Consider the following 17860-nt stretch of genomic DNA (forward strand, 5'->3'; position numbering starts at 1 on the left):
CAAAGTTGTGCTGAGGTTTGCAGGTCCTTGTGAACCCTTGACGCGCTCACCATCCACTGACATGCACAGTTCCACCTACTGCAGACCTCTTTCTACAGCCAACTCCTGCGAAACAACAACTGGAACACCACCATAAGAATGCCAACACCGTTGCTGCCCTTCGAACACACAAGAAACCTTGTCCCCAACCAAAGATAGGTATTTGCAATACCCCAAGCCTTACATTCACATTACACTGCTAGATACACTGAGAAGTTGAAGAGCTCTTGGCCAGTGCACTCTGAAAGGTGCCATGTTCCCCCAGCACCTGTGTAGTAGTGTGGTAGTTTCTATACATAATTATTTAATGTTTGTTTTTTAAATTGCTAACATATTTTTTTCAAATAGTATGCTGCTCACACTCAGAGGTAAGTTAAGTTTACATAACGTTGTGAATATTATGTGAGCCAATTTGATCTAGCCAGGTGCTTTGCTCTACCTAATACTCGTCCGTGCTCGCTAGGGCTAATTATTGAAGAAGCCATGCAGACTCCTCTGTCCTGTCACTAACCTAGTGGTAGTGCTATCAGTGAGTTTCAAATGCAGTTTTGGTTTAGAAATTAGGAATTGGTCCCAGGTTTAGGAAATTAGGAACAGTATTAGTACTACAGGTGTTCTGATTTAAAAAAGTACAATGCTACTGCGCTTGCCTGTCAAAATTTCTTTGGGGACATTAACTGTACCACTAATCTATTTTTTAAAATCTTTTTTATTTCTAACATCAGTCCCAAGAGCAAGAGGGCCTCATCCAAGGTAGACAAAGAAGGAACTGCCACCACCCAGGTCATGGTGGGTGGGGTCATCACCATCAGAGTGAACCTTTGCCTTATTTATTTGTTTATACTGTCTCCTTATATTTTAAATCTCATATCTAACATTTGTTAAATTCTTGTTATCCCTGCATTATCCTATTTATCTATCATTTTTCTGTAGCTGACTTCCTCCTGTCTGTACTAGTCTGTTGGTTTCTTCTGCTTTGTTAGCAAGCTTTTTCTCTCCCCTTATATATCTTATATAACAGAATTTTGATACACTCCTTTGAAAATTGCAGGCCCAAGTAAGCTAGTATTATCCTTCACCACATGTTTGTTGAGAAGGGTTTCTTTGTCATGCTCACGCTCAAACAGGTAAAACAAGCAAGTGTTTACGGTCTCAATGTTGTGCTATAATTTTTTCGTATTCTAGCAACATCCATGACAGTGCACCGTTACAGGAAAGTATGAGGTCCCCTATTGCACTTGCCAACCAAGACCATATGCCCTTCACTGACCAATATTCCACCCCTTCATTGCACTTCAATGTCATCCACGCTCTGCCCCTCTATTATGAAAAATGTTTGGTTGACTTGACTAGCTGGCTTTTCCAACATTTTCAACCAACTGCAACAAACACCCCAAAGTCATTGTTTTGATAGAAGATACTGCTAACTGAACTGAAGTGAGGTATTGCGTTTATGTTTTGTTAAAAAAAAAATAATAAGGGGAGGCGTATCTGGCTTTTAAAATGTGTTTTTTTTCTAACAGCACATTACACCAGTGGTGGAGCCAACAGCAGCGCTAATGTGCTGAAGGTGAATGAGGAGGTTGGAGGGGGAGTGCAAGTGGCATCATGGACAGTTGTTGGTAAGTCACATTGCTTGCTTATTGACAAATTAAGTATACCCACTATATTTGTTAAGTAAGTCAGATATCCACTCATCATCATTCATCACTTTCCCTCCCATGGCATTTCACCACCCGTGATCTAACTGCAGCATTGTTCAATTTGGCTCTGCAATGTGTAACTAATTCAGTTAATGTAGCATTTACAATGTTTCCAATGCATTACAAACCAAAAATAGGATGTGTTTCCCAGTGCCCACTCAGTTTCCTCCTACTAGTTCATTACTCTTTCATTCTTTCCTAGTTTCTGTCCCAGTCTACCAAAATATTTCAATGGCTTCCATAACAGATTTACACCTGCTCAAATGTTTCCCTTTCCTAATTCATCAACTACAGGGACTTACAAGGCCAAAGCTTAGCACATGATGATCAGTGACACATCACTATTCTATAGTAAAACCTCTACCTACATTAATTCCTATAACATGCCCTGCGGTAGAGTAAGTTTCATTACTATCAAGCCAAGGTATTTGTTGAAAATAATTTGGGGGGGGGGGGGGGGGGAGCCAATGAGTAAAGTAGGACTAAGTGCCTGATTTAGAGTTTGGTTGATGGTATACTCTGGGACTAGCATGCAAAAAATGTTTTATATCCTGTGCCTTTCCCTATAATGCAATGCATCATTGTTCACACTGTCTACTTATGCCAGATAGGATATCTGTGTTATATATCTGATGTGTATGATGTATTATTATTCATCTGCCTCTTTGGAGTCAGGGTAGAATTAAAAGGCAGTCCGAGGAGGGCAGAACCATTGTTAATGAAATAAGACAATAGATTGTCCATTACAGCTGCCCCAGTTGCAGGCTGCAGAGAGTAGTAAAGTAGCAAAGTGCCCAGCCTACTAGTATGCCTCTATTAATTTAGCACAAGAAGAACAATACTTGAGCCTCATAGTGCACACTGCCTTGCATATTATTGAGAGGTAATTTGTTTTTATTTTTAGTCTTTTTACAGACACAGTGTACATTTCCTTTTTCACTAGGAAATCCTTGAACACAAAAAAGAACATTTGTTTTAATCAGGTAATATACTGGCAGATGCATCAAAGTAATGTTTTGCGAGTCCTTAATAGCGAATTTTAAGGAATCGCTATTAAAGACTCGCAAAACGGGATGCATGTAGGAATCGCAATGTTATTAGCGATTCCTTAAGATTCCTTATTAGCGATTCGGTAATAGCTAATCGCTAATAAGGAATGGCTTTCCCATTCATTCCTATGGGCCTAAAGGCCCATAGGAATGAATGGGAAAGCCATTCCTTATTAGCGATTAGCTATTACCGAATCGCTAATGTTCCGCTATTTCAAGGGTGCCAGGGTGTCCAAAGGACACCCTGTTGCACCCCTGAAATGGACCTGTGCACAAATGTTACACACACACATGCCCTAAGGGCATGTGTGCGCGCAACATGTAACTTTGAAAAATGCACAAAAGTGCATTTTTCAAAGTTTTAGCAAATTACCACGAAGTTCAACTTCATGGTAATTTGCTCCCCCTATTAGCGAAATCGCTATTTTTTTGGGTTTCATGCATTGCATTTAAGGAATCTCATTTTGGGATTCCTTAAATGCAAGAGCAATTTAAGGAATCTCTATTTAGAGATTCCTTAAATTGCGATTTCTGCATTTGGGATGATGCATCCCAAATGCAAAAATACCGGGAGCAAACGGGCAGATTCTGAGAATCTGCCCGTTTGCTCCCGGTATTTTCTTTGATGCATCTGCCTGATAGTATTTTGGCTTGATTACAGGGAGTTAAGTGAGAGATTAAGCTCTCAATCAAGGCATGCAAATCTATGTTTTCCCTCATATTTGAGAGCCTTTAAGGCACCTTTTTTGACTGGTCCTGCAGCAGATGTAACAATGAGATAGCTTGGCCCATCGTCCTGCCCTCCGTGCTCACTTGCCAACTGAAAACCTCAATAAGAAGTAGCAACTGTGTCAGGCATGTGACTAGGCCCCATTTGTCCACCCCCATGGTTATGCCTATCCCAGTTTCATCCCCTCCTCTTTGAATTACATATTCATTGATTGGTTTGTACTGCTCAAACAGATGTTGCAACATATAGCAGGTCGAGTTCCAACGTGTTGGCACATCCTGAATAAGGACTTTAGCTGTTACTCTAATAGCACACTAAATGATCCTCAACTGCTGCAAGGCCTTAAAAGAATGAATGAAATGACTGCCTCTCTGCAGGTGATCATTAAGTTGCTGACTGTGTCTTCGTTTTTTGAGAAAGTCCAGCACAATCAGGTTGATTCAATGCTCCAAACACAGGACCCTGAAAGAGCCACCATCTGCCATGGCTTCAACTATATTACTGCCATTGTCTGTGACAAAAAAATCCAATTTGGATTCCTCTGGGTCACAGCCATTCAAACTAAGGGTGGGCGTAGTTCGCTAAGTAGAGCTACGCGTAGCTACGCAAAGTGCACTTCGCACTACGTGAGCTACGTTTAGCACTACGCGAACTGAGTAGTAGCATGTTCGCACTGTGCAAGATGTCGTTTTCAATGATTGCACAGTGCGGACAAGCATCCGGCATTGAGCAATCATTGAAAACGGCATCTTGCACAGTGCGAGCTGTACTTTTCTGCCGCTCGAGTAGATTTTTACTCGTGCTGCAGCTTTCTCAAAGCGGATATGCGCGACCACTCGCAATGAGAAACCTGACCTCCCCGCATTGAGAATCTTGCCAGGAGGTTTATTTTCCATGCTCGGGATTGGTAACTTGATGTTGCTGATTGTGAACAAGGAAAAAAAAGTCTTGCAAGGATGTCATTTTGCTTGCTCGCAGTCGCCAACTTGATGTTGAAGACCGTGAGCAAGCAAAAAATGACCGCTGCACTACGCTATGCTACTCATGTTTGCACTGCGCTACGTGCAGTTTGTGTAGTGCGAAGTTGCGCAAACTACACAAGCGTAGCATAGTGCTTTGCCCAGGGTTAATTCAAACACCTTGCTATTAAAGGCTTTCAAGATGTTTGCAGCTGTAGGGGATTTCTCAATAGTGAACATGGCCACGGTTGCATGCCGCCAAATGACATTAAAACTGTCTTCAGCGCTGAGACCTTTAGACAGCTGTTGCCTGAACCGAGACAAAAGATATCCAGTGTTCAGTGATATACATGTAATCAATGGCTTAACAACTGGTCAAAATGTCTGCTGTCAGGTGGATAGTGTGAACAGCACTATGCTGCAAAGCTTGTCCGCCCAATTACAGCACATCGTGATGGAGTGCTGGAACAGAAACTCTAGCAAAATAGGTCTGTCTGGAAATCTTCTATTAAGGACAGATGGCTGCCACAAATTTTAAAAAAAGACACTCCTTCCCCAAAAGGAAAATGGAGGTGGTCCAGCACTAACATTTTAGCCAGCTTTCCCTTCTACAAATGTGCCGTTGGGTGGTTGTGTTCATAGGGCCCCTCCTGCCTAAACATGCCCATAATAGTAGCCTGGATCTGTTTTTTATGGTGCCACTCATGCAGATGACTTCTGGAGAGAAGAACTAGCAGATAGGCTCAATGTTCGTCTTGAGGCATTCACTGTATGTTGTTGCAGTGGTGTCTCCATCTGACTCTTGTGCCATTTTGAGGTTGCTGATGCAGGTGATACTTTTGCAATGCTGGGGACAGGGCTACTTTGTGTAAAGATGACCCCCTATTCTTTCTCATCACCTTCACCTCCCACCATGATCGGAGTAGATTCCCTGCTCTCATCACCTTAACCTCTACCACCACCAGCTATTTTTTTTTTAAGTGTGCCTCCCAGTGGAGTTGCATGTTTTTTTTCATATGGGTCGTTTTGCCTCCAGTACCATTGTGTAAACCAGGCTTACCTTGATGAACACTTGTGCGCACAATGGAGGATAATGCAATGCTATCCTCCTGCTTGCTACTCATAAAGTAGTTCAAAACTGGGGAAGTTGGCCACTGGTGCCACTGCCAATACCCGAAGAACTGGAGGTAGGTGGGTGTGTCCACAATTCCCTCTCTACAGTGTGTATTTCTACTGAGGTAATGGGGAATGCAGGTCTCAGCTGGGGCCTTACAAATATGGGACCTGGTGGTGATAGCAGTGCCACATCCTTTGTAGCAGCTTAAATAGGAGGTGTAATGTTGGTCTCCTCTGGGCAGGCTTCCATCACAATGACTTGCTCATCATCATCATCCCCTTCCATAGCTGTTCTCAGGAACTTTCCTTTTCCCTTGCATCTCTTGTCATGTCTTGGATTCAGCTGCAGTTCGATCGATGTCCAGATCATCAGAAGAGAGTTTGGAGAAGATAGTGGAATACCTATTTTCTTTTTTGCTAGTGATCTGGAAGCCAATGGTTCTTAAGGAGGAGCTTCTTGCTCAGCAGGAAGCTGAACCACCTGTTCTGCTCCTATTACAGGATGATCTACTATTGCTGGCTGCAGCTGCTGTGCACTTGGCTAAGTTTCCTGCGACGATTCAGTACTACTTTGCGAAAGAGACAAACCCAATTGATAGTCACTGCTACTTGGGGTCTCATATTGGTAGCCTTCACTCACCTGAAATCCAGGTTGTTCAACTTGAGAGTTGAGACGCTAATTCTCTTCCACCCCTAAAAACCTATACTAGCCTAACTGAATGTACAACTCAGTTTGGCAAGAATAGATTCCCAGGGGAAGGGAGAAAAATGGGACACAATAATAAACAAAAAAAAGCACTCCTCAGGTTACGGCTCATGTTGATTAGACGCCACTCCATTCTAGCTTAAAGCCTTCAGCAAGTCTTACTTCTGGGAGTTGACAAGTACATCTAAAACATAAGCGAATATGTTATCACACTTCTCTTATCAAAACCATGTCTTGTCTTTTTCTCTATAGGTTTATAACATTAGTCAAGAAGATACCTTTTTATATAAAACGTGATTCTGATTCATCATAAGGAGTTTTTATGACAAAATGCTATTATCCTTATCTTTAAATCTGTGGAAATAAAATGACAACAATCACTGACCTGTACTGTTATTCCAGTATACTATATAGTATGACCTTACTAAATAATAACTTCCAAAAACATACGAATAGTATTCACAACGTCTTAATATGCTCTCAATAAAGTTCTTTCTCTCCTCTTGTGTTTTCTTTTATGCTCAGTTTTGTGAGTGTGGCGACAGAAGAGTCCCAGGGATTCAAAGGTAAGTCATCCGAAGTGTCATTAAGCACAAATATCTGTTCTTTCAGTTTTGTAGCTCCTTCGTTATTACCTAAGTCTTGATTCTGTAAACAATATTCGGAAAATCAAAGAATACACACTCACAAAAACAAATGGAGTTGGTAATGACCTTTTTTCCTTTATGCGTGCTTCTCTCTATGAAAGCTTTTTCAAAGATCTTACTTGATGTAGGATTTCTATTTCTTTTGTTGCAGATCGGACAGGTTTCCCTCGGGACCGGAAAGGAAGATTTGCCACATTGGTGTCACCATGGAAACCCCGCCGAAGCTTGATCACCGCCGAAACACTTATCGTGCTGGGAAGGTGTCTTGAAGACTGCAGAGGAACACACGGGACTGGAGCTGCTCTGGAAATCAGGTGAGGAAGAGGATTTAACGAGCAGAAGCGAGTTCTGTTGTAATGTGGGGCCTTTTACATAGTTTCTTTGGGTGGGGTTCTTCAGTTAGGGTGTGGTTAGAAAAGCATGGGAAGCATGCTTTAACTGCCATTAAGACAATGTGCTGAGTATGCAAATGAGCCCCTGAGCTCAAACTGAATATCCAGCTTATTCTTGCATCAGGTTGTACAATGAGTATGCAAATGAGCCCCTGAGCTCATACTGAATATCCATTTTTTTCCTGTATCAGGTCAAAAAATTTCACTTTGGCCTATGATTGTGCAAAAGGAGCCAACTTGAAAACCCCTCATAGAAAAATATGAAACTAGTAAAATTTGTCATGACAAAATAAAAATAAAAGACACACAGGGCCAATCCTCATTACACAGTATGGGGCTGGGCTATGTTCTTAGTGCAAACCCTAACAGTCTCCTCAAAGGCCGCCCTACAGGGCGAGGTTTCTGTGGGAATTGCAAGTGAAATTGTTTTACCAATTTGGGAGCGTGAACAAATGAAGCTGGTTCCCAGGAATATTCATCCGCAGAGTAACCTCTCCATGCTATCAAATAATGAAGTTTGCCTTGTATTCTCTAACAGCCAGATTCATCATCGGCATGTTTTGCGAGTCTGTAATAGCGAATAATAGGGAATCGCTATTACAGACTCGCAAAACAGGATTCATGTAGGAATCGCAATATTTATTGCGATTCCTACAGCTTCCTTATTTGCGATTAGCTAATTGCTAATCGCAAATAAGGAATAACTCCCCATTCATTCCTATGGGCCTAAAGGCCCATAGGAATGAATGGGAAGACATATCAATGTGCGAATCGCTATTAGCGATTCGCATTTTGATTTTGCGATTTCAAGGGTGCAGGGTTATCCAATGGACACCCTGTTGCACCCCTGAAATGTAAATGTAGCCTGATGTTGCGCACACACATGTCCAAAGGACATGTGTGTGTGTAACATACCATTTAGAAAAATGCACTAAAGTGCATTTTTTTAAGTTTTCGCTATTTACCACGAAGTTACACTTCGCGGTAAATAGCGGCCAGAAATAGCGAATTCGCCAATAATAAATGGATAATGAATTGCATTTAAGGAATCTCAAATAGAGATTCCTTAAATGCAATTCCTCGCAAATATGCAATTTCGCAAATAGCGATTTTTGCATTTGGGATGATGAATCCCAAATGCAAAAATTGCGCTCGCAAAGGGCCAGATTCGCAGAATCCGGCCCTTTGCGAGCCGATTTTTCTTTCAGGAATCTAGCTGTTAGTGTCTAAAACACGACATACTTCATATTCTGAATGACCATCCATAGGGATCGGTGGGGGAGGAGGTTCTTGTCTGGTTTCTGAATTATAAGGTTTCAACAGGGACACATGAAAGGGGGGATGCATGGAATAATCAGAAGGTAATTCTACTTGTACAGTAACTGGGTTTATGATCTTATTTATAGAAAAAGGTCCAATAGAACGTGGATGTAATTTTCGTGGACCTCCTTTGTTTAAATTCATTATCTCCTACTTGATAACTTGGAGCAGAGTTTCTGTGTTTGTCCGCTTGTCTTTTCATTATTTCTTTGTAATTTTTTTTAATGTTTTTAGCCTTTTCTTGAATATCTAATAATTGATGGAGACGATCTGTGACTGCAGGTGTAAAGGATGAGTCTACTGATATTGGTAAGCTTTAGGATGATAGCCATTTAAAAAATAGAAGGGTGTACATTGTGTAGCTGAGTGCACACTATTATTATAAATAAATTCAGCCAAAGGTAAAGCTTTATCCCATTCGCTAGTAAATTCAACCATTAAACAATGTAGCGTTTGTAATAGTGTTTGATTTGTTCTCTTTGTTTGACCATCGCTTTCCGGATGGAAGGTTGTAGATAAAGCTATGTCCATTTGTAAATGTTTACAAAGGTTTGTCCAAAATTTAGAAGTGAATTGACAACCCCTGTCGGACACAATTTTAGTCGGCAGGCCATGTAGGCGCATTATGTTTGTTATGAAAATGTTCGGAAATTCTGCTGCAGTCGGAATTTTTTGTAGTGGAGTAAAATGTGCCATCTTGGATAAATAATGTACAGCTACCAAAATGGTTGTAAAATGATTGGCTACTGGTAAATTGGTGATGAAATCCACGCTTATGATATGCCAAGGAGTTGGAGGGGTTGGTAATTGTTGCAATAACCCGGCTAGTGCTTTATGTGAAGATTTATTCCTGGCACAAATTGGACAGGATGCCACGTATTTTTTAACGTCTTTCCTTAAAGAAGGCCACACAAAATGTTTCTTGCAATTATCTAGGGTTTTCAGATTACCATGGTGACCTGCTAAGGCTGAGACATGATGCCAAGTTAAGACCTTTTCTTGTAACTCAATGGTTGGAATGAATAATAAGGAATTATAATAGAGTAAACCATCTTGAATATAATTTCTTGGATTTTTTAACCATTCTTGTACACTTAAATTCAGATGTTCCATCTTAACTAGCTTGTTATCAAAGGGAAGGGAACAGTTATGGGCTTTTGAGAGGTCCAGCGTACATGCCCTAGACGTATTTCTAACAAAGAAGGGTATGAAGTTCCTGGGTGACAATAATGGTCGCCAATAAAATGCCATAGCTGGTGGTGTCAGGCAATGTATTACAGAGGGTTAGCAAAGGAGGGGGGATTCCTACTTTCAGAACTAGGGCTCTCACACACCCAGCAAGCTAGGCATCATGTTTCATCATATGAGCCTGCTCCTCGTTGGGCCGGCACTGCAATGCCCAATGGGCACCCTTAAACGGGCTCTTTGACAGAGATATTTGGTTCCTTGCCGTAAGGGTGCAGTGGGTGTGAGGGGCCTAGTCTAGTGTAGATATGTGTGGTGCAGTTTAAAATAGGTCAGAGAATCCTATAGAAGACTTTATTCTGTTAGGTTCCCTACCTAAATAAAAAGTTAGGGAGAGGTAAAGTATTTCGTTTTCTATGTGACAAATTACCTACTCTACTCCCAGATGGTCGACATGTTTCTCACCATAGAGTTGTCATACAATGATCAGTGGTGATTCTTCAGGACTGTGAAAAAAACAATATTATAATACAAACTAGCAACAAAAAAGAGTGGGAAAGGTGCTAAGCTACCTACCACTGGTATTGCCCTAGGGACTTGCCTGCTAGGGAAGTGAAACCACCTGTAATAGAAAGAACAATTAAAAACACAACAGTCCTGATGGTTTGCAGTGTAGTCATAGGACGTTGTGCGCAATTTGCTTGATGTTGATTAAAAACACTGTGTTTCAATATGGTGTCACAAAGTATAATGCTCACTTGAAAACCACAGGGTAACTTCAATAACTCAGGGAAACATATGCAAAACCATGAAAAATAAATGTGGGAACTATTCACCCGAAACACATGAGTGTATTGCGAACTCACTTAAAGTTGTATGAAGGTTGGCCTCATCTGGTGCAGCGGATTAAAAGACACGCATAAACTGTTGTCACTGTGGTAAAAGGAGAAGGTTTAAAACATGCAGAGAAAGCGATCAGTAATCAAGAATATGGAGGCTCTGCACTTGTTGAAACAGGAGCACTGTGGGGAGAGCCATTTCCTCCTAGGGAGTACACAAGAGTAACTGAGTGGTGAAACAGAAAGCCCGGTATGTCTTTGTACAGTATTACCCCATATGACACTTTGCCAGCATGCCTGGTACTAGGAGTGCGGTACCAGCGCTGCCTATATTAGACTACTCATGTTGAAAAGGTCAGGTCAGTCACTAAAGGGACCCGCTCCCATCACAGGTTGATTAGACCAGTGTTGGGTACTTCTGAAATGCACACAACCATGCAATTGTGGTATCACCACTGTGAAACTGCATGTGGCAATCAAGGATTCAAGGCGGCATACCACTCGAGCGTCACACGTCCAGTTGAGACACCAGCATACATCCAGAAGCTTACCTGTTCCTTGTATGGAACCCGCATTGTGACCTACCCGATCTGTCACACTGTCAGGAATGTTCTAAGCAGGGGAACCCAATAAACCCTTGTAGGCTTGGGCACTGTATGATTAAAGTCAGAGTATGCTACAAGGGACTTGTTTGTAGAGTATTCAGTTTGATTGGTGAGTTGTACAAAAGTAACACACTCAGTGGTATCCACAGGATAACTCTCTTCATACACGAACCCGTAAGGATACATTGATGCCGTTTCGAACTGCTGTTCAAAACTGACCGGACTTTTCACCCGACTTGACTAGATAGCGAGTCTACACCAGACCAACGGATGTGGCCTCTTTTCAATATTTAAGCCTTCATTCGTGGCAAACAGTGTGCCCCACGCTTTTCAACCCTTCAACTTTTAAGGTCTATCTTGGCATTTCACCAGCTATTCCAGGGAGTTGTCTCAGCATTGAATAAATATCGTCCTGATGATGGTCTTATTGACGACTGCAGCCTAGACCGAAACGCCGACACCCCATCATCTCCTTTAATGTTGTTTTTTGACACCAACTTACAACCATTTTTTATTGATTAATTTGGGTTGTTAGCTTTATTCGTGAGGAGTTGATGTTTTGAGTTATGAACCATAGAGAAAACACTTCATCTTTGTTCATGACTTTTTGCTCCAAGTGATTTGCTTGCTCCTATCTCCCCCACAATGTTTTGTAGTAAAACATTGTTTGAAATATTATCCTTTGCTCTGTGCGTTTTCTCTTGTTCCTTCCATTAATTTATTTACAATTGTATACTAAGAGAGTTATCCTGTGGATACCACTGAGTGTGTTACTTTTGTACAACTCACCAATCAAACTGAATACTCTACAAACAAGTCCCTTGTAGCATACTCTGACTTTAATCATGCACTGTCAGGAAGGTACCGGAGCCTCGCAGTGCACTGCATTATATATCTTGCACAGTAGCAGGAATCACAGGCACGGCCATAGTGGGGGTGTGACCTCATGACTAGACAGTGAAGAAGGGTGGAAGGCATATCTCCAAAGGAACAAAAGACAGCGGCCATCTTGGAGTGTAGCCAATCACGTGTAGTGAAATACTCTGGGTTTAGAAAGCTTACTAATTAGGTGGTATAAAAAGCATTTTCTAAGAAGTTAAAAATGCGTGCACAGGAAGTCTCTGTTCCTTAGAGTGCTGAATAATGAGGTGGTATAGAGGGCATTTTTGCAAACAACAGGTTCAAAGGTCAAATGGCAAGGTTATGGAAGGGGCTATAAGATGAACACCGATTTCAGGAATTGGTGGTGACTTGTGCTAAAAAATAACAGACATGGTTTAAAGTTTGGCACCATGCTCTAGACTATTCAAGGGTGAATATTACTTAGAGAAGTAACGGTGGGTGCAATCCCTTAGTTGCTGTACGAGGGTCAGAAGAAAATGAGAATGTTACCAGTGTGTTCTAGCCCTCCATAGTAAGGGAATGAACCATGGTTATTCAAGTATGGGTGCACTGGGGGGTGCGATTGTAGTGTGAATCACAATAATCACACAAGGGATGATCTATTCATAGCCTAAGAGTGTAGTTAGGTGTTTAATGAGCCCCAAGGAATGTTGTCATTTAGACCATGATTCGCTGTATTAAGACTGTGTACCCATCTCTATTCTAGCCTAAAGAGGGCTGACTGAGTAATGGTTGTAGTAGCTTCCAAGATGAGCCATCTGAGGCTTTTGGGAGGATGTTTTTTCTCGAGGTAATATGTGTACAGCTTGGTGTTGGTTTTCCCACACCGGATATTGCTTTTATGTTCCATTATTCTAGTCTTAGCTGCTCTCATAGCCATTCCCACATAGTGTTTCTCACACAGCATGTCAGCAAACAGATACAACGATTGGTGTTGAAATTTGTGTGCTTCATCATGACCCATGTGAAGGAGTCAGATAAACCAATTTCTTTCATTGATTTAGTTTGTGGGCAGACGGTGCAAGATCCGGTTACTGGGGGAAGCCAACTTGAAAACCCCTCATTGAAAAATATAAAACAAGGAACGTTATTCATGACAAAGTAAAAATAAAAGACACACAGGGCCAATATTCATTACACAGTATGGGCTAGGTTATGTACTTAGTACAAACCCTAACACATACACTGCAGTGGTTTCCTCTCTGATAGTCGTGTGCTTGGGTTGTGGTGAAGGGTTGATGCAGGAGTGCTGCTGCAAGCTTGCTCCTCGGAGGCCGGTGTGGCACACTAGGGCAAAAATCAGCTTTTTCTTCTCCTCACTGGCCAATTTCTTGGAAGCACCCTTCCTTCGGGCTATCTTGAAGGTGTCATTTGGCATTGGCTCCTAACTGCAGAAGTGGAAGAGACTGGAGGACTCATGTCACATGTTGTGTGGTCACATAACTTTGTACAGGCCTTCTGTCTAACAGTACTGTGGGTGATGTCTCTTGTGCACCTAAAAGCAAAAAAGCAAGAATAACATTTAGTGAAATGTGGCATTGTGATTGTTACTTAAGATATTATCCTAAATAATTAAAAACAACTGTGAATACATTCCAAAGTCAAACCAAGCCACGATAACATAATAAAGTTCATTTTCAATCCGGATAACAACTTACAGATGTAACCATTTGCAACTCAGGTAGACACCTGTGGCAGTCAAAGAGATTTGGGGAAATGTGGACTAATCCTTAAAAAATGAATGTTGGTTTGTGTGCCCCTGTGGCAGGCAGAGGTCCAGGGGAAAATGGAATAATCTTTAAAAAAATTAATTCTGTTATGCGTGTTCCTATGCCAGGCAGCTGGTCCAGGGGGAAATGGAATAATGCTTAAAAAAATTAATGCTGGTTTGTGTGCACCTTTGACAGGCAGGGGGTCCAGGGAAACACAGAAAAAATCTTAAACAGTGAATGCTGATGTGTGCTCGGCTGTTTGCCTATGGCAGGCACGGGGAAGATGGATGGACGAAAAATGTAAAAAAAAAAAGAAAATATTTACACTAATAAATGCACATACCTATTTATTAGGATCGTTATATATGTTCATTAGGGTCATATATCCAGCTACAGAGGGACATAATATCCCCTAGAGCAGCACCACACACTTTGCTTTAACAATGACAGAGGGATCACCCTAATAAATAGTACCCACTCTCCCTCCAGTCATTTTTTAACACACCTCTTAAGACTTCACTGCCACTTACACCCACGCACCCAAACAGCTTCGAATCAAAAGATCTCCGATAAAGAGACAGTTTGGGGGACCCATAGGGCATTGCAGCGCCGGCCTGACGAGGAGCAAAGCCCAAATAATGAAGCATGACATCCTTCGGGTGTTTGAGGGCATTAAGATGAGGACACACTGTCCCCCACAGATATAGTAGCACATGACAAAAGTCTCTTCCTCTACAAGGAACAGTGACTGCCTTTATGTACTAGTCACATTTATTTATTTGTTTATTTGCAGGTTTGTACCGCGCTAGACTTGACTACCGGAGGAGTATCTCCGCGCCTTTATGCATCTACAGCATATGTTTGGGGAAGAAACCAGTTTAGCAGACGTTCTAGTGTTGGAATAAGAAGGTCTTAAGATGTTTTATAAATGGAAGATGTTCTACACATAGCCTGAGAGACTTTGGGAGATTATTCCATAGGGAGGGTCCTGCCACTGATAACGCTTGGGTTCCATGTCTGGCTTTTTTTGCTCTAGGTACACTGAGGAGGCCTTGCTCGCTCGACCTAAGTGATCGAAAAGGTACATAGGGAACAAACTTTTTAGTCAGGTATGTTGGACCCAGCCCGTTAAGGCTTTTGTGTATTGTGCAACATACTTTGAACTTGGCACTCTGTTTGACTGATAACCAGTGCAACTTTGTCAGCAGTGGTTTGTAGGGCGTACGAGGGGGGGCGTTCAGAACCAGGCGAGCTGCCGTGTTCTGAACCACCTGGAGTCTTGTCATGACTCCCTCTTTAGCAGACAGGAGCAGGCCATTACAATGGCCTAACAACAACCAGCAAGGAGGCATGGCCACAACAAATAACACATTCAGGTCTATGGCAAAAGCACACATGCTGACTTCCAAAAGGGCTACCGACCAAATGGTCAAACAACAGCAAGCAAGGAGGCATGGCCACAATAAAGAACACATGAAATCTATGGCAAAGCACACCGGCTGGCTACGCAAAATTGATGGTGTCCACATGTTCAAACAACAAGCAAGAAGGCATGAACTACAAAGAACACATGCAGGCCTATGGACCCTAACTACACAAAATGGCCCCAAACACATGGTATGGAGAAAAATAGGCAGGTAAGACATTCAATAAAGTTTGCGAGTTCAACCATCCATAGCAATGAGCACAATCGCTTCACACAGAGTGAGCAATAGTAACAATGTCCGTTTTCTATTTTGTTTACGGAGACAATTCAAAACGCGGAAGTAACAAATGCGTTCATTCAGGTGACGACATACGTTATTTATGCAGCTAGCGCACTTGTGCAGGAGAACAAACTAACGTGAGGCGAGAAGCGAAGAACCTGGTGGCGTCTGAGAAAGAGGTAAGGGCGGTAGCATAAGTCATAAGGCATTACACCTTTGGAATGATTAAATCAACTTGGCAGTAGCTTATAGATGTTTTTTTCGTCTATTTTTAAAGAACGATTTATATTGGAGCTTTCGAGAGTTTTTACGGAGCCTCGTATCCAACAGACTAAAGTAGGTGGACATTATTGGTTTAAGCACATTGCGGTTCATTTTATAAAGAGAGTATCATGGCATGAGGTTACACACCATTTGTTTTTTTCCTTTTTCGGTACTGGTTGTCATTTGGTTATTAGGATTTGTAATGTTCTATTACAGGTGAGTGTTTGGGGAGTAAAAAGCACTCACACGGAGTACATGGTTGAAGGGCACATTTAGGTTTTACTGCACTTATGATGAGAATTCCTCATATACTCTACGACAGTGTTAAGATACACTATTAGGTCGCACAGGGTTGGATTCCTTGTTCAGTGAGCAAGCTAAATAATCTTTACCATATGCCTGGTGAAAGTGGTAAGGTCTATCCCTTGAGACTAATGTACTAACAGCAATAAGTTGAATTTTTGTGAGATCATAAGGAATGTTTCTATTATTTTTTATTCTCCCCTGACGAAGGTACTTACTGAAATGCATTGGGAGTAGTGAACACCGAAAGATTCTTATGTATAAAACGTCTTTTGTGAGATGACATAGAACCAGAACAAATTCACACGAATAAAGACAAGCAAAGAAGCATCTAAATTAATTGTTTTTGATTATGCACAATGAATGCTTTTTGTAATACCACCGAGTGATATATGTGGATTGTATCAGAATAATTGTAACATATGTAAATGAATAAAATTTACAAGCATATTTAGCACCGTAAGGGCTTGTGGAAAGTGCGTCCCCAACAAACAGTTTCTGTTTTCTTTGAATGGAGAAAAAAGACAAATGGTCGCCTATGGCCAGACAAAGGACACATGACAACGGTGCCATTCATACAGCTATGCCAAAAATGAATAATAAGTGAGTTGTAAAATATTTAAAACAACTCACATCTTCCCAAGGCATCAAATATGTCTGATTCAAAACCCACTTTTTGCAGAAAAAAGTGGAATACAAAAAATAAACTCCACATTTTTAATTTCATCTAATGCTATCCTTGCCCTTAATGATGTTTTAAAACAACATATACCACAGAAAGAGTTGTTTCCTGCACCCATGGCTAGTACTAGGCCTACTGGCTGGATGGCCCTTTGGCAGACTAGGCCACATAATTAAATAAGTTAGTAGTGCAAATGTAAGAAACATGGGGAAAATGTACTGAACTGTGCAACTTTTTTCCTTAACAAAAGATAACAAATTAAACGCAAATAAATAGCTAGATCTCTTATGAAACTTTCGATGACCCACCACAATAAAATGTGTAAATCAAATAAAAGTACAATTAAATACTGGTGCAGGCTCTCTATCAAATAAACAACACCCTTTTACAAAAGTTTTTTTTCTTACCTGTGATAGCATAAAAACAACTTTCCTAAATCAATTGGTGTATATGCAACAGACAAAGAGGGTGATCCTTCAACCTCAAAATCCAAATGAACAATGACCAGGAGATAGGCAAAGCACTGGGAGGTATCTTCTGAACAAGTTGGAATCACTGGTGCACTTCCTTCTTGGTGAAAAAAGCGACATTTAAAATATTTAGGTGTTTCTCGAGTAGAGAATCTGCTTGAGGTGCAGTCACTTGAGCTCGTCTGCATCACAGGTGCTGTTGATGCTGGAAGCCATGTTAGCAGCTGGCAAATATCGTGCATGCTTGCTAACAGGTGGCAAGACTCATCATGCTCGCTGGAACATGGCAAAACCAGCCTCATTCATGCCAAAGGAAAGAAAACTCTGCCACACACCTGATGGCAGAGTTTTGCAGGCTTCCCGTCACATGTGTAGCACAGAGTTTCCAAATTTCTCCAACTCTGTGAGCGTAGTGAATTAATCCATCCAGGCAAAATCACCAGCAAGCTGGACTATGGCAATGGCTTTTATGGCAGTATCAATGCTCAACTGACCACTAGTTTCCATACTATATAAAATTCCACAGCTAG

Source organism: Lissotriton vulgaris, chromosome 2_1 (genome assembly GCF_964263255.1).
Source record: "Lissotriton vulgaris chromosome 2_1, aLisVul1.2, whole genome shotgun sequence".
NCBI lineage: Eukaryota > Metazoa > Chordata > Amphibia > Caudata > Salamandridae > Lissotriton > Lissotriton vulgaris.